Here is a 17,035-nt window from a genome sequence, read left to right as displayed (position 1 = left end):
GTTGGGGTAGAAATGGCAACAGACCTAGACAGCCGTGAAGAAAGGATCAATCTCTAGTTCATAATACCATGGCCCTACAGCACCTGGTGTGGCACCTTATTCCTGAGAGCACCTCAACAACAAATAATCACTGAATTTCATTGAGTCGAATTGAATTAAAATGGCTCTGTGAATACTGCTCAGCAGAGAGTGTGATAGGTGATTCTTTGGTCACAGGTTTCATCATTAGTAGAGACAGAATCCTGGTGCTCCGAGTTGGAGGAGGTGGAATCAAGAGATGACAAGACCTCTCTATCATGACGTCCAGTCCCTAAGCCCAATCAGTTTGCCATGTATCCGTTCTTGCGCAGTAGAATCAATCACCCAAGCCATTGTCAGTTGTCCTGCATGGGATTTAAGCTATTGTTGGATCCAGTATGAAACTTTTATTTTCTATAAGAACCACATAAACATGGTCAGCCTGGTTCTGAATTATGAAATCAACCAGAGACTTGTTTCTTATCCTTTAGCGATAGGGGCCTGGGGGTGAGGGGCAGGGACAGAGAAAATATTTTGAAAACAGTCATCAAGGAGACACTGCCAGGACGAATTACACAAGCCAACACAATTACCCACCATCTGTTACATGGACAAGGGATGGTTATTTAGTGATCAGAAGAGATCCCTTGGTTCCTGGCCTGGGCTCTTCATGGAAACTGCTTTGTGCTCTGAAGTTAGTGCCTTTGTCTCTCAGCACACAGTCTACTGGTGTGTCAAACAAAGGTGAAATGGCTATACCCTTGTGGATGTGATGACAAAGTTTTTTCCATACAGATTGTGCAGGAAAGTGACTCTAGCCGTCTTTAATTTAATTGGTGTTTGGTACATTTTGGGTGGAACTGCTAGTGAAAAGGGCCACACAGAAGAGCAAAGTCTTGTTACTACAGTTTATGACTCAACTCTTTTCCCAAGCTCTGTGTTGATGCATTTTGCAGTCCCATGTGATTTCCACAGCAGAGTTCATCTCTTCTATGTGCATTGGAAAAACAGCTTCCCAGAGGAACACCACTAGACGCTCTCACTGTTTTAGGGAGCCATACTAAATGCATTAATACAAGTGCACGCAGAAATGAAACTTCAATAAGGGAGACTCTCCATCACCTGTTTATGGCTGTTGGTTTCTAAACACATAGTCAATTCTCAATTATGCATTCAGATAAAGGACAAATGATGTAGGAATCTAAATGGATGTCAATGAAAAAATACTTCTCATTCCATCCATTCATTTATCCACTCTTTCTTACAATAAGCATTTATTGGGCATCTGCTAAGTATCAGGAAGTTTGCTAAGTTCTGGTGATTCAAAACTGACTAAGATATGAGATTGTCCTTTAGGGACTCATGGTATAGAAAGGAAAAGAGGCAAAAAAAAAAAAAAAAAAAAAAAATCACAGTACAAGATGATAGGGACTATAGCAATAAAGGTACACAAAATTTCTCTGGGAACATGGAGGAAGAAATGCTCTTATTTCCATGCTAGTGAAGTCCCACTGACAACCCAGCTGATGTGGGGCCCTGGCATAAGCTGGGCAGCAGCCAGGCCTCTCTCCTGCAAGCCCTCGATCCATGGCGCTGGCAAACCAAGGTAACATGAAGATATCAAAAAACCATGTGACCACTGGCTGGTTATCCCAGCAAGCAGAGCCTAAGGCGAATAAGTGTGTGGAGCTGAGTTGTGGTGCCAAAGGACTGGTGATCCAAAAAGGATAAGAATAAAAAGCAGTGGGCCAGGAGTAGTGGCTCATGCCTGTAATCCCAGCACTTTGGGAGGCCGAAGTGGGCGGTTTACTTGAAGTCAGGAGTTTGAAACCAGCCTGGCCAACAAGGTGAAACCCCGTCTCTACTAAAAATACAAAAAAAAAAAAAAAAAAAAAAAGGCATGGTGATGGGTGTCTATCATGCCAGCTACTTGGGAGGCTGAGACAGGAGAATCCAGGAAGCAGAGGTTGCAGTGAAGCCGAGATCACGCCACTACACTCTAGCCTGGGTGACAGAGCAAGACTCCATCTCAAAAACAAAAAAAAAAAAAAAAAAAAAGAATAAGAACCAGTGAGTGTATTCTAGAGAAAGTAGGCAGAACTGGCTCTTGTCAAGACTGTTCTGACCTGCTCCTCGTGACATCACGATGAGTGTGAATGGACTTCAGGAACAGAAACAGAAAAGGCCAGCGTGACTAGTTCTATCTGCAGAGGCTGGGTAAAACTATAGAGAGGAATCTTATGTGCTAGTTTTGAAGAATGGGCAGGACTTTACCACAGAAAATTCGTTAGACAACCAAATGGTGGTGGTTATACAGCAGCTACTTGTGGGTGCAGCATGAAATACATGTTTGGTTTATCTCTTCTTGAGGTCAGAGTTTTAATTGCTTGTATGGCTTTTGAGGCACCCGTTGTCAGACACCAAGCAATATTTACACCCCGTTACATCCCTCCCCATGCCTACTACCTTACATAGAGTAATCTCTGTGCCCTAAACAACTTCAGGCTCTGTAACTTTGCTCCCATTGTCCCCTCAGCCTAAAATCCCCACCCCCCTTGCCCTTTTCCTATTGAAACTGTACACACCTTTCTATATCGAACTCAAATACTGCCCCATTAAGAAGCCTTCCTTTACCCCCATCAAAGCCCTAGGAAAAATTAACAACTCTCCATTTTGATCTTCCAAGACCTACCGCTTACACCTCCTCTGGCCATGTATTCTATTCCGCCTTGGATTAAATATAGTGATTCACATGTCTGTTTGCCTTTGATAAGCAGCAAAGGGTAAATAAATGGGAAATGGAAGCCCCCTGTGGACAGGGGCACTCCCTTTTGGTCATGACTTTTTATTTAGAAAACTCATCTCCAAAAAAGTTGAGTTAGTCAATGAACACTTGATACACCCCATCCTTGATTCATCAATCATTAGCATCTGGTACATTTGCTTTTTTTTCCTGAATCATTTGAAGGAAAGTTGCAAACATCATGACACTGATCCTTAAGTACTTCAGCATGTAAAACTTCTCATATAAAACCACAATGCTATTATCAAATCTAAAAAATGTGTCAATAATCCCATTACAAGATCTATATTCAGATTTCCACAGTTGTCTCAAAAATGTCTTTTCTAGCTTTTTTCTTCTTCTTGGATCCAGGATCCAATTAAGTTCATATACTGCAGTTAGTTATAATGCCTCTATAGCCTCTTAATCTAGAAGAGTCATTCCTAGAAATAAACATTCTTCCCCATCATTTTTTTAAACAAAGTTAGTACTTAACAAATGTTTATAAGATGGAATAAATGGGAGGATGGACAAACGAGCCCCAGTGATGCAAGATCCCTGGGCAGTTCCTCTAAGAAAAGAAAGAATTCTAGAGAAGGGACTTACAGCAAGTGTCCTTTGTGAAGTCACCAGGCACTGGGTAGGGAACCAAGTCATTGTTTTTGTGTGGCTGCTCATGTTCTGACCTCCATTTTTAAAAATCATGAGTTAGTCCTAAGGTCACTGGGGAAATGCCTCAAGAGTAATTGACTTAGAGAGAGAAGAGAATCTGGAGCTTCATATCTGACCCACGAAAGGAAGGTCCCAGAGATGAGGAACTCATTGTCCCATGGAATGTCAGAGCTGGGAGAGACCTCAGAGATCATGTCCAACTTCCTGGCTTTTCTCCAGAGGAAAAAACCTGGGCCCATAGCGGTACAATGGCTTGTCCAAGGTCACACAGGACACCATTGCCTGACTCCCCATCCAGCTTCCTTTCCACTTTACCTGGTGACCACAGCAATGTCTGACCTCTTTGTCTGTCTTCTTCCCAAAGAGTTATGGTAACTTCCTCAACTTTCAAGTATCAAAGATCTCAAAATATTCAAGTCAAACCAATTCTCAGAAACATAGCGTTAAGCCGGTGACTGCTTCCTTGACCACAGAGGACAGACTTATTTCTGAGGGTGTTTGTTACCTCCAGCAGGTGACGACTAACAAGAAAGCAGCACCTTGAGCAGCCCCAGGGGAAGAGAGGTGAGACTAAAGCAGTGATGTCAGCAAGGGCTGGGAAGTGGGTGCCTCCATGTTCATTTTGCCTCTGCCATCTACTTTGGCCCAAACATGGCACTAAACTTTTCTAGGGCCCAGGAGCCTCATCTCTAAAAACAAATCATTGCAGAGCAGTTATCTCCATGATGGCCATCTGCAGGTGGGAATCCCTTTTGGGAACATAAGTGATAAATGAGGGAAATCAGGGCCGGCGGGGGTTGGATTTTCATTTCTAAAGATCTCAGTATAAGCATTTATTTAAAGCTACAAAATTGAAAATTCCCCGGTAAGTACTGTCCTCCCTCAGTATCTGTGGGGAATTGGTTCCAGGACCCTCACAGATACCAAAATTCATGAATGCTCAAGTCCCTTTAGATGAAATGGTGTGGGATTTGCATAAAACCTACATACATCCTTCTATATACTTTAAATCATCTCTAGATTACTTATAATACCTAATACAATGTAAATGCTATGTGAATAGTTGATATACTGTATTGTTTAGAGAATAATGACAAGAAACAAAGTTTGCATATTCAGTACAAAGCCATCCATATATATATAATATATATATAATATATATATTTAATATTTTGTATCTAAGGCCAACTGAATCCATGGATGAAGACCCCATGGACACAGAGAGCCGACTGTAAGAGGAATTTCTTATAGGCAACAGCAACACAGGTTGTGGCTGATGGAGGGTTTCATTAAACAGGGAAAAGAAGTGACTGGCTCAGTCATTAATGGGTTCAAAGACTGAGGAAAAGCCTCAATCATGGCTGAGGAGCAAGGAGGTCTTATACAGAAATTCCGGACTTACTGAATTTGTGTGACCTTGGCTGAGCCACTTAACTCTTAGGAACCTCATCTGTTAAAGCAAGGGAATTTGGGTTAGAAATGCAGTGATTTTTAAATTTTGTTTTTTAGCTTCTAGCTGTACATTACAACCACCTGGGCAGGGAGTAAAATTGTGACCCCTATCCCCAATCCCTTTCCCTTGTGATTTCAGCAGCTCTGGGGGTAGGGCCCAGGCAATTCCTAAGTAGGCAGGACTGAGAAGTTCTGGATTATAGCAGGTCCAAAGGCTGATTCTCAGAAGGGAATAAAGTAAATGAAGCAATGGAAAGGAACACTGGAATTCCTCAGCCATTCCAGGCACGCAGGCCTCGAACCATTGTACTCACGCGAATGCCTCACTTGCCTATTTCCCCCCAAGGCCAAGTTCCCTCTAGGATTAGGGCGAGACTCCCAGCAAGACAGTCAGCACTTTCCCAGCAATCTGCAGGAACACATGTAGTTTTCAGACTGAAAGGAGGATAGCAGGAAGTCTGGGTCCCTAAACACTCTGCAGGTATTGGACCAGATGTGTGGAGGTCCCACCTCCTCCTCCACACAGTGGGGTGGCCCCTGCAGCAGGTAAGAGACGAGCGAGGCCCCAACCACATCTAACAAGATGGCCGCTCTGTCGGCCTGGCTGGCTCATGCCAGCGCCAGCCGCTAGCTCCCGACATGCAGGACTTAAAGCATCTGCCAGACTGGTGCCGGCTTTTGATCAGTACCATGTTGAGCCAGAGACCTGCAGGGAAACGGCCAGGCTCCCTGGAGTCGACTAGCAGGAATCTTTCTTGCAACCTTGGGAGAGGTGCTTGAAGAATTTGAGCACAGATTTACAAGTGAGGTGCCGGCAGGGGGAAGGGGTGTGGGGGACTGCTTGACAGAGGCTGTCTTTTCAAGGCCAGGTTATTCCATCTCTGCTAAGGGAAGAGACACCCTTTCCTGGCTGGTGGTTGGAGCAGGATTTCTGGGCTCCCTTTGCACATTTTGCTGCTCTGTCCTGGGGGTCAGAGGGAGTCTTTTAGCCTCAGCTCATGCATCTGTAATACCCTGAGACCACCACGATGGGTCCCTAGTCTCCCCTGCGTCCAGCTCCACGGTGTGGCAGTAAAACCACAGCAGGGCCATTTACAAGACACTTGATGACTCCAGCCAGTCCACTCGCCACAGGGCCTGCAGGAGGGCTCCTGTCTTCTTAATGAGTCCTCTGGGGCCTGGGCTGCTGTCCTTAGGAAACCCAGTCCACATCCTTGGCAGATATTCAGAGTCCCCCTAAAAGCTGTGTGCTAACATGGGGAGCCCCCTCCTCCTCTGCCCCCTTCCTGGGACACCAGGCCAAGTGTTAAGCAGAGGCCCAGCCCCAGAAACAACGCGTTTTGTGTCTGACAATAGCAGCCTACGTGACTTGAAGGACTCTGCTCTTAGTAAACCAAATGCACGCCAGTTTTGCTTATTTGCTCTAACCTTCAAAGAACCCAGAGGTCCCTTCCTAGTTCAACAAATAAATCCAGTTCCACTCTAGCGGGCCTCCTGGACAAAGTTCCATTGTTACGCCTTCCCTGAATGTCCACTGCTCGCTCCCTCTCGGGCACCCTAGCCCCATGCCTGTTCACCCTTCTTTCGTTTGGGGATAAATCAGCCTCCTTTTTTTGTTTTGTTTTGTTTTGCTTTAATTCTTTCCAAGGGTAAGGAATGTTGACACCCCCTGAACCATGCCTCTGATGTCTGCTTAGACTTCAGACGGCTGTATTTGAACGTGCGCTGACGCAGTCGGGCAGATTGGGTTAAACCAAATATTACAATTGCAAGAACTCATCTGGAACTAATAATTTTGAGGCCACCGAAAGTAAAAGGGCCCTGCTTTGGGGCTGGCCAGCGGCGGAGGCCAGCTCGGGCCGATGCTGCCACCTGCCGAGGGCGCCGGGAACAGGGCGCGCCGCCGCGGCCTTCCTGTTTTGTTCTGGCCCCGCTCACCGGCTCCCACGCAGACAGGTTCGCCAGCCAGCCAGACCAGGGCTATTTTAAAAGGCTAGCGCCTCTTCCCAGCCCTTGGTGTAAAGATAGCTAGTCTGGCTGTCCCGTGTCTTCGCTGAAAAAAAGACAACTTCCCAATTATAGAGCCGGGGCCGGCTACAAAGGCAGTTGCAGTCGGAGTCCGATTAAACATGTGCCCCGTGGATTACACAGATCATGTGTCAGTGGCTCGCCGAGGAGGAAGGCTCGTTTAAGTTCAGGATTTTTATTTTGCGGGGGATGAAGGGGACGTACAACTCTGGGTTATGTCGGCGCATTGCTGAACTGCGAGTCACATGCCAGATCCAGAAATGATGAAAACATCTGTTTTTGCTTTAGACCAGCGAGGCTCTGGCGGTGGGGAGGGGCGCGGGAGGGACGGGCATGGCTTTGCTCACCAGCACCATCTGCTGAGCCTGCTGTGGAAACGCGTGCGTCCCCAGCACAATGCAGGTTGCCGCTCGCCCCGGGAAGGGGGAGATCAACAGGTGGGGGTCTCTGCCCGGGCGATCACTCTCCGTGGAGGACAGCCCCGATTGTGCCCTGGGGACTGTGCAATTCCGTATTGTCTCAGAGTGTTCACAACAAAGAGCTTTGTCCCTGGGGACTGCCCCAGGGCAGAGGAGGAGGAGAGAGAAGCAGCAAATGAATTCCCAGGTTGGGAAGGAAGGAGGTAAACGGGGAGGGGAGTAGCTCCTTGGTGGTTTGCAGACAGTAAAATTTTGCTGTTCTTTCTGGCTGAAATCTACCAGAACAAAGGAACCACGTCTCTAGGAAAACTCCCAACTGCACTTCCCCCCACCGTCCCTCTTGCCTGCGATGGTAGCTTTTCCTCAGCATGTCTGAGAATGTTCCAGTATTCACAGAGACCTTTCTGGTCAGGCAGGGCTTGACCAGCCCTTCAACGTGCAATCCTACCAGCCTCAAGAACCCAGCGCTGGGATGGTTCTGAATCGGAGCCATACTGACAGCCAAGCCAACGGCATTCTTTCGATGCACAGCAAATATTTACTGCCTGCCTGCTAGGTGCCCGGAACTCACTCAGCACAACTATTTGTCAGACAGTTTAAAAAACAATACAAATATGTCAGAGGAAAATGTATGTTTAGTGTCAAGTGCGTGTTTGAGACAATGACAGCTCTGAGTTCAGAGGCAAGGAGAGGATTGCAGACCTCGAATCTACCTTTCCTCAGTATTTGGGGGCCAATTCTGAGAAGAAGCTGGATTCCTCCAATTACGGGTTGTGTAGTCAAATCCCCTGAGTAACTGATTTTAATCAACTTGCTTCAGCTATGACCTCCAGCCCTCTGGCGTTAAACATAAATCCTCTACAGTTCCCATCCAAACGGTATCCATTACTCACAATCAGAATTGGGTGGGGACCTAGACTCCACTCCCAGGAATCTCCCGTGGGCCAGGTACAAAATTCTGAGCTACAACCAGATGAGCTGTGCTTCCCAGCAACACACAGAGAGGTTAATCCAAGGGAGAAAGACCTGGGTCAAATGAAAAGATCCAGGCTTGCAGACCTCATTAAGCACAGCGCCTCCCTTTACTTGTAGCTACGGAGCACACCCTCAGCTCTCTGCTGCCCACATCTGAGGTTCCCAGAAGAGCAAATACTGCTAATCCGGACCAAAGTCAGTCTCTTCCGTAGGCTCATTTTTGTCCACTTACCTATAAACTCCCAAGTTCAAAAAGGGAACGGATCCTCTCCATTCCATTCCTTCTTCCATCTCACCCCCAGATAAGTATAGAAAGAGCTGCCATTTGCGTGGGTCTGGAAACTTGACACTAAGGACTGAGTTGGAAAAAAGCCTCCTTCCCATTTTACAGCTGGGCAAAAAATGTAAGAACCATCCCGATCCTCACAAATCTTGCCACCAGCTATATCCCCAGTGGCCACATCCATTCCCACAGGACTCACGTTCTTAAATTATTAGGGCGCAAACGAATCCCCAAGGCCATCTGCAAGTCCGTCGGTCAGTCACCTGCTCCGCTCTGATGCTGAAAGGTTACTAATTCAGGGAAACCATGCAATTCAACACAATCAACTTCACTTTTTGTTTCAGGCCTCAGAGGATTAGAACATGAGACAGCACTTTAATCTGGTTTGGTACTGGACTGATGTGGAGAGTTCTGATGAATTTTCTTTGTTTTATAAACTGAGGAAACCTTGTCACTGACCCATATTTCTTTTCTGGACTCTTCTTGACAGTTTTCCTCATTTCTATCTGGTTTTGCAACAGATCTGTGTTTGAATCTATTGAGGGCTGAAATTTTTCATGCTGCATTGACAACTCTGAGCCCAGATTTTAGGGTGTTTTGTCAACATTCAGCAAAATAAAATCTCTGAACTAGGCTCCAGCAAGAGGGTAGAAAAACTGCAGATGAAAAAATATGTGGCATGAAAATAAACTTTGGTGATTTTGTGCCTTACTAGGCCTAGGATGCCAACCTCCCCACTATTTTTCCAGGCCTATATAAGACTCTCTTTTTCCTCATGATAAAAAATAATTTCTGTTGCCCCACTTCACTCCATACATCTTGGTGTGATTCTCTTCACACAGAGAAATAACCTTTGTTCAAAGCCCTGCTCTCCTAAGCTGTGCTGAATTCTGCAAGATCACTCTCCACATACGAGATTAGCACCTCCTTTCCAGCTCCAAATAGACTAGAATCCAAAAGCTGCTCTTTTAAATAGAGGTTCCTTTTATGCTTAAATTCCTAAATAAAAGAAACATCAATGCTACTGCTAGTCTCCCCAGTTAAATCCGATTTGCAAGAAATGCTGCATGCTCAAAAATCTGGGTGTGAACTGAAGTCTGGGCTGAGGCAACGTATTTGGGATTCTCCAGTCATTCTCTATCTGGAGGGCCCTCCAGTGGCCAAAATAATACCTGATATAAACAAAGACCACCAAAGCAAATGTTACAACAAAGGCAGAGGATGGACGCTAGCCTGCGTTTAGAATGCTGCGTGTGAGCCCCACATTTGCCCCTTAGAGGTGTGTCTCATTTAAAGAAAGCCAAGGCAGAATCTCAGCTCACAAAACGAAGGCATTATTTGCATTACAAAAGGAGCCTTCACTTGATTAAAAAGAGGCAGGTTTGCACTCCATTAAATGACAACTCCCCCTAATTTCTTTAAGATTCTATTGAATTTGCAGAAAAAAAAAAAAAGACTGACATACAAATTTGCAGAATGCATGTGCGGTGTAAAACAAGGTACATTTGTACTCACTCTGCACTACCTGACCTACCCCACCCACTTCTCCACCTCTGAAAGCCTAATAAGCACTCTGACCATGAGACGTGGGGGAAAGTGCAGGTCAGAACCTGTGGAGGTAAGACCTGAAGGTTCAGGGCAAGTTCAAAGTGCTCGGAGCCCAGAGCTGCCCTCCTGGAGGACGGTGAGGGAAGCAACCATTTGTTCCAATACAATTTGCTGTGGACTTGAAGGATGCTGTTGGTTTTCCAGAAGGAAAGTTCCAGCTCTGCCGTGTAGTGTCATCTCACGACACGCAGGCATGCCTCACTTTCCACGGGTGTAAAACGAATGGGTGGACTACACAAGCCAGATACAAAATTCTGGAACCTTGGACTCCCAGATACCGTAATGATCTTTCTTCCCTTGGAAGCACTGGGGACAAAGTGGGGAGAAAGGGGGGAAGGAAACTTTCTGCCGTTAAGTCTTTTAGGTCCTTCTGACTCTTGTTCCTGCACCTCACCCTGACTCCAGTCCTCCAACCAACCTGTGACCTGCAGCAGCACCAAATTTCAGCACCCCACCACAGACCACAGTCTTCACAGAGCCGCCGTCACCTCACTCCCCACTAGGCAGACTCCTCCTCATTCCTCATGGCCCAAGTCAAATGCCAGTCCTACCGTTAAGCATTACCAACTTTCCCAAACACTGGGCTGATTTCTTCCCCGCTTCATGTCGCCACAGCACTGTGCACCTGCCTCGGTCCCAGTGCTTGGCCATGCTGGTCCCCTCCAGCTCGAGGACTGCAGGGCAGCCCCTGCCTCCTTTCTAGCTGCATCCCCAGGGCTTAGCATGGTGCTGGGGACATGAGGTGAGTAAATGGGGAATGAAAGCAAGGGATTCCTGAGAGCAGAGCTCCTTCCATTCCCTTGGGAGATGACACAGTGGTTGGGGGCCAGCAATCCCTTCCCCAAGCCTGCTCTGACCCAGGGCCATAGGCTTCCACTGCCAGATGCTGGGAGAAACAGAACAATGGTCCCTCCCTTCTGCACAGTGTGGTGGTGGTGATAGAGGGATGTCTTGTCCTCCCCATTCCTCTCTTTCAATCAAGCACCTGCCATCAGTCAGATCTCCCTTTGTGTTTTAATGATCTGTGCTAGAGACTGAATGTTTGTATCCCCCCAAAATATATAGGTTGCAGCCTGATCTCCATTGTGATGGTATAAGGAGGTGAGGCTTTTGGGAGGTGATTTGGTCAGGAGGGCAGAGCACTTATGAATGAGATTCATGTCTTTATCAAAGGGACCCCAGAGAGCTCCCTTCCCGCTTTCTCCATGTGAGGATACAGCGAGAAGTCTATGAATCAGGAAGTGGGCCCTTATCAGCCATCAGATCTGCCGGTGCCTTGATCTCAGACTTCCCAGCCACCAGAGCTGTGAGAAATACATTCCCTCTGTTAATCAGCCACCCATTCTGTGCTATTCTGTGACAGCAGCCCAAACAGACTCAGATCACCTGGGTTCTTTTTGCACTTTCAGCAGAGGCAGCAAACACTCTGGAGCAGCAAGTATCGTCTGGAAAGTGTGCTAGTGATGGGCCCAGCCACATCTAGTTCAGGAGAAAGGACACGTCTGAACAAGATGACGATGTTCTGAGGCAGGTGGGGGTGCAGTGGCAGAGCAGTGAGTTCTGAGGTGGCAAAAGCCACTGAGCACACAGTACAGGCTGCAGGGCCAGCCTCCTGCTCTCCAGACACTCCTGCTTCCCCTCTGCCCACCAGACATGGCCCAGTCTTCCCCAGACTATGAGATCTTTCCCTTGATCTTTTTTCCCACATTGAACCTACTATCCTCTTTCTCTCTTTTTGAACATTTGTAGAGATAACTCTAAAGTCATTTCTTCTCCCCACCTGCTCATCCTCTGCTAGTCTGGTGTTGCTGCAGAGTGTTCCAAAACCCGCTTGTTGAGGACACCAATGGTTTCTTTATCTGTCAAGGGCTGCAGGAAGGATGAAGGAGGGGCATTCTCACAGGCACCACTCATAGTCTTGGCTAGGATATGTGTTCTCTCATTATCTAATTTCACCCTCACTACAATACTGTGAGTCAGGTGCGAAACCACCCTTATTTACAACCAAGGAAACTACAATGCAAAAAAGGTTAAGACACCCAGTCACATGGCCCCTGAGTCCAGATCAAGCCGAGGCCATCTGAGCCCAGAGCCCAGACGGTTAACCACATGTGATTCTGCATGGAAAATGCAAAGAAGTGTTTCTGGAACAGATGAGCTGCTCCACAGTTATCATCCCTCAGCTCCCTGTGGTATTTGAGCCGGATCCTGCCTCATCAGCTTCCTGTGCCCCTTGACATCTGAGTGCTCCTGATCTCCACCTACCTCTCTGGCCTCCCTAGCACAGCTTGTCCCAGGCTCCTGATGTTGGACATTGAAAGAGTCCCAAAAGTGTGGCTTTGAGATCTCTTCTCTTCTTGACATCCTTCTCCCAACTTTTCTCTCTACCCTCCCTCTAACTGCCACGATTCAAGATATAAATCTCTGGCAAACATCTCCAGCCTCGCTCTGCACTCCAAAAAAAACTGTCTAAACTGTCCTCCCCAACTGCCCTTCCCATGCACAATTCTCCTTCGAGCTCTGTAACTCCCCCAGCCCCCGCCTCCCCAGCACTGGTAACACCGACCATCTTCAAACATATAATGTCATTTCGTAATCTCCTGTGTTTATTGTTTGTCTCCCTCTGCTTGAGGCCAAGTTCCTTGAAGGCAGAGGTTTGTGTGTTTGTACACTGTGGTATTCCCAGCACCTGGAGTGTGCCTGGCACATAGTCACTCAGAAATGAAAAAAAAAAATAGCTGTCAACTGGTCATGCCGCCTGGAAGTGCCACTACCCCTTCAAACTCAACATTTCCAAAACAGAATTCACCACCCTTCCCAGCCCTTGTCCTCCTTCTGCCTCTCCTGTCTGGGTTCGTTCAGCCAGACCCTCAGTTTTACAGACTGGGAATGTTGAAACTGTCCTGAACCTTGCTCTGCCTTCATGCCCCTTCTTCTAGGGGCACCCTGCTAGCTGCGGTGAGTTCTCTGCAGATGGCATGACCCCTGAGGTTTTGCAACACAGTGATCTCTGTACTCAAGGAAATCCCTTACAACGTTATTAGCAAGGCATTTTCCTAGATGAAACAACTGAGGACCCATGTAAGACTAGACAATGAAATGAGCGGCACAAGCAGTGTGGTGAGTGCAGCACAGCAAAGTCGGTCACAAGACATTGGCCTGGGCTAGGTGAGCATTTTCCAAACATTGTCATTTTTCTCCAAACACTTACAGAAGTGATATTCATCTAGCGCCTTCCAGCTTAAAAGCACTTGTACGACCGGGCACAGTGGCTGACGCCTGTAATCCCAGCACTTTGGGAGGTGAGTCCTGAGGTCAGGAGCTTGAGACCAGCCTGGCCAACATGGTGAAACCCCATCTGTACTAAAAATACAAAACATTAGCCAGATGTGGTGGCAGGTGCCTATAATCCCAGCTACTTGGGAGGCTGAAGCAGGAGAATTGCTTGAACCCAGGAGGCGGAGGTTGCAGTGAGGCGAGATCACGCCACTGCACTCCAGCCTGGGCAACAGAGCGAGACTCCATCTCAAAAAAAGAAAAAAAGAAAAAAAGCACTTGTATATCTACATCTTTCAAACCTTCCAACCCTGTGAGGTCCGCTTCCACATTATTCCATTTTATGGACAAGAGAACTGAGGCACTGAGGTACCGAGGTGATCAGGGAAATTGTCTCGGTGGTCACAAAGCCACGAAGCACTAAGGCAGGCTGATGCCTCAGCTTATACTTGCCCCCCGCACCCCACTTCGGGCTAGACCTAGCTAACCTGGCCCTCCGTAGAATCTGGCCTGTTTTGTTTTTGTTTTTTGTTTATGTTTTCTAACTTTTCATTGGTTTTACTATTATCTGCCACAGGCTGGAGGCAAAGATCACTAGTTGCCTGCTCAATATTGATTCTCCCCTTCCTCCTTCCAGCGCTGGAAGTGGCAATGAGCCAGGATAAATGCACGCGCTTCCCAGACTCCTTACAGGAAGGGGTGGCCAAAGCCGCACAATCAGAAGTTGTTAGGTGGAGATTCTGGGAAGACTCTTTAAAAGGAGCCGACACAGCAGTGAGGTACTCTTACCCACCTGACCTCTTCCTCCTTGATGCCTGAAACTTAGACATGGTGGCTGGGATGGGAGCTCCACGCAGGCTGCAGACAAGGAGGGGATCTAAAGGGAGAAAGTCACCCTAAGGATGGTGGCGCTGAAAGATGGGAAAATCCTGGATCTTTGACGGTCAAAGCTTCTATACCAACCCAAGATTTCTTTTACACGAAAACAAACAAACATACAACCCCAGTCTTTTGAAGCCACTGTTAAATGGGGTTTAGGTTATATGCAGCTGAGCCACATACTAACTGATTCACTCTTCAAGAACAGGTTAATTAAGGCCTGGTGCAGTAGCTCACATCTATAATCCCAGCACTTTGGGAAGCTGAGGCAGGAGAAGCACTGGGGCACAGACTCTGTCTCCAAGAAAAATTTAAAAACAAATTAGCCAGGCATGGTGGCACAGCCTGTGGTCCCAGCTACCTGGGAGGCTTAGGGGGGAGGATTGTTTGAGGCTGGAAGGTCAAGGCTGCAAGTGAGCCGTGACTGCATCACTGTACTCCAGCCTGGCTGACAAAGTAAGACCCCTGTCTGGAAAAGAAAAGGAAAATAAAAGAGAGGAGAATAGGTTAATTCATCTCCTCAGCCATTCAACAGATTCACTGAAGGTCAAGGATTGTTCTAGGCTCTATGGAAATAAACAAATGAGGAGCTCCAATTTAAAAGGTTCTGTGTTTTCTACTTCTTCACCCTCACTCTACCCCTAACCACTCGAGATCCAGGGCTGACGAGCAGCAGGCTTTATTCCATAACAGTTTGCTCACTCCTGGGTAAGATCAATAACCTTCACTTTTGTATTCTCCCATCAAGCTCACCTTCTCCACGGATGGGGTGACTTGTGCTCCTGAAGCGAAGAGGTCACCTTTTGTGCTGTCTCCCCCTGTCAGAGCCACTTCTGGCCCATGTGTCTTTGTGTGAAGAGCAACTTCACGTGACCTTGGAATGTCCTTTAAGAGTAAGCCCCCAGAGGTCGGGAGCAAGACGGCCGAATAGGAACAGCTCCAGCCTCCAGCTGCCAGCGCGAGTGACACAGAAGACGGGTGATTTCTGCATTTTCAACTGAGGTACTGGGTTCATCTCACCGGGGAGTGCCGACCAGCGAGAACTGAGGCAGGGCGAGGCATCACCTCACCTGGGAAGCACAAGGGAATCCCTTTTCCTAGCCAAGGGAAACTGAGACACACAACACCTGGAAAACTGGGTAACTCCCACCCTAATACTGAGCTTTACCAATGGTGTTAGCAAAGAGCACACCAAGAGATTATATCCCACACCTGGCCCAGAGTGTCCCACGCCCACAGAGCCTCCCTCATTGCTAGCACAGCAGTCTGAGATCTAACTGCAAGGCAGCAGCGAGGCTGGGGGAGGAGCGCTGGCCATTGCTGAGGCTTAAGTAGGTAAACAAAGCCTCCAGGAAGCTCGAACTGGGTGGAGCCCACCGCAGCTCAAGGAGGCTTGCCTGTCTCTGTAGAGGCCACCTCTGGGGACAGGGCACAGTTAACAAAAAGCAGCAGAAACCTCTGCAGATGTTAATGACCCTGTCTGACAGCTTTGAAGAGAGCAGTGGATCTCCCAGCACAGAGGCTGAGGTCTGAGAACGGACAGACTGCCTGCTCAAGCAGGTCCCTGACCCGAGTAGCCTAACTGGGAGACATCCCCCACTAGGTGCAGACCAACACCTCACACCTCACATGGCGGGGTACACCCCTGAGAGGAAGCTTCCAGGGCAAGAATCAGACAGCAGCACTCACTGTTCAGCAATATTCTATCTTCTGCAGCTTCTGCTGATGATACCCAGGCAAACAGGGTCTGGAGTGGACCTCAAGCAATCTCCAACAGACCTACAGCTGAGGGTCCTGACTGTTAGAAGGAAAACTAACAGGCTTTTGCAAAGGGCCCACCTTTCTGTTGTGGGAAGCTCCTGGAGGTCGCACGTGCGTCCGAGCCCAAGCCCCTCCCTCCACTCCCCTCCCCGCTTGCCCCAGAGCCGGCAAGCGGCTGGCTGCTTCTCCGCCCGCTGAGATGGCGCTTGACCGCGCAGACCAGCATCTCAGACATGTGGAAAAAGATATTTTGATCCCTAAAATAATGAGAGAAAAGGCCAAAGAGAGGTATTCTGAACAAGTTCAAGATTTTACCAAATGTTGCAAGAACTCTGGAGTTCTTATAGTAGTAAAATGCCAGAAAGAAAACTCTGCATTGAAAGAATGTCTAACTGCTTACTATAATGATCCAGCCTTTCATGAAGAATGCAAAATGGAATACCTGAAGGAAAGGGAAGAATTCAGAAAAACTGGAATTCCTGCAAAGAAAAGGCTACAGAAGCTTCCAACAAGCATGTAGGCAGATACTCAAATGACATTCAGGAACTCTAATATTCATGGAAGTCATTTGATAGTATAAATCACCTTAAATAATGAACTCAAGCATGTATGTTTGCTTTAATTATGGAAATACTGAAATAAATATTTTATTTCAAAAAAAAAAGAAGGAAAACTAACAAACAGAAAGGACACCCATACCAAAACCCCATCAGTACGTCACCAGCATCAAAGTCCAAAGGCTGATAAAACTACAAGGATGGGGAAAAAGCAGGGCAGAATAGCTGGAAATTCAAAAAATCAGAGCACATCTCCCCCTCCAAAGGAATGCAGCTCATCACCAGCAACGGATCAAGGCTAGACGGAGAATGACTTTGACGAGTA

The 17,035-nt window shown here is 47.3% G+C and overlaps 1 pseudogene across 1 annotated transcript; it reads left to right on the top strand.

Moving 5' to 3' along the window:
- Positions 1 to 16,221: 16,221 nt before the first annotated feature.
- Positions 16,222 to 16,817, top strand: LOC112606797 (annotated as a pseudogene). Its single transcript, XR_003115692.1, has one exon. The product of XR_003115692.1 is annotated as a COX assembly mitochondrial protein homolog pseudogene (transcript).
- The last annotated feature ends 218 nt before the right edge of the window (positions 16,818 to 17,035 follow it).

This window comes from Theropithecus gelada, chromosome 14 (genome assembly GCF_003255815.1).
Source record: "Theropithecus gelada isolate Dixy chromosome 14, Tgel_1.0, whole genome shotgun sequence".
NCBI classification, from domain to species: Eukaryota; Metazoa; Chordata; class Mammalia; order Primates; family Cercopithecidae; genus Theropithecus; species Theropithecus gelada.
Note: the sequence above shows the minus strand (reverse complement) of the source record. Positions and strands in the feature narration are given on the sequence as shown.